Below are 1,310 nucleotides of genomic sequence, written 5' to 3'. Positions count from 1 at the left end.
CCAGAAATCTGGTTAAAAATTGGGGACTAGGGACATGTCAAGCCCATTATGACATCTAATGGTCCAGCCACTGAGAGGACTTACTAGAGGACAGGACTCACGCTGAGGTCACAATGCGTGTTTATGCTCTCGTCGCACTCAAGAATGGGCGGGGCCTCAGGGTGAATGCTGGTTTCTCCTACACTGAACGTTGGACAACATGCCAACCACAAGGTTTCTTGCCATGGGTCAGGAAGAGTTCTGATTTCTGCATCACAGTCACCCGTGGGCAGTGATTGGAGATAAGGTCTAGGTTCTGAAGCCTGAAAACTGAGGTAGGGAAGAGATGATGACCTAAGGCCATGGCGGGTCTGATGTGCTAGGGTGTGGTCAGCTCTCTGGGTGTTGGTCAGCAGGTCCGGGCTCAGGTTGTGTCAGACAGTGCATTAGTGCCCAGGTTAGACTATATAATTTGGGTACATTCGAGTGCCGTGTAGGTTTATCTTCATTTAAGCTGCCTGGTCAGCTCATTAGGCAATATATTTTTTCTAGAGGGCAGGCAGAGTGCTTCATTGTCGGTCCGGAATTGCCAAACTTGTGGGCTTCGGGGCCAGGAGAGTGAGGACGGAAGTCTGAGAACACAAGCTAGACTTCGGATTCAGGGTGAGGGCACGGCAGGTACTCCCTGCAGATCTGAACCAATATCTCATGCATCTGAAGTCAGGGCGAGGATCCGACGTTGGCTCAGGTTGGAGTTTCTGTGCATGACGGCCCCTTCATGAAGGGAGCGGAATCTCGAGGCCATTGAGGTTTTCCACGTTGGGAGATGTGGGATGCCCCCTTCAAGGATTCCTTCTGCGGGACAATTGAGACCTGTTGGACAGCTCCAGGACATCCCATATGGAATGACTCCAATGCACCGTTCCAGGATGGATGCCTGGGAAGTCCGCCTCGCCTTCCAATTGTCTCCTAGCAACAAGACAGTTTAGATCTAATGGATCTGCGGGAGCAACTGGGATGGCTGAGTTGAAATGCACTTTCCAGAGGATGGGTCCTAACGTGTGTTTGTGTCCATGAGGGCCTTGGAATGGGGAGGTGGCACCGGGACCCTGAAGTATTCTCCTAAGCTTTGGCATAGCTCCCATGCACAAGTTTACTTGTGGAGACTAGATTTGTTCTGATGGGTGCCTCAGGAAATCCGCTATGCTGGTATTGGAATCCATGCTTTTGAGGAGACTTGCCTGTAAACCAAAGCAATGGATCCGATAATGGCCTCGGGTCCTGTCTGGTTCAATCTACTTGTTATGAGTGGAGGTAGATGCTCAGCCAGT

The sequence above is a fragment of the Mustela nivalis genome (assembly GCF_964662115.1).
Source record: "Mustela nivalis genome assembly, contig: HAP1_SCAFFOLD_131, whole genome shotgun sequence".
Taxonomy (NCBI): Eukaryota; Metazoa; Chordata; class Mammalia; order Carnivora; family Mustelidae; genus Mustela; species Mustela nivalis.
Note: the sequence above shows the minus strand (reverse complement) of the source record.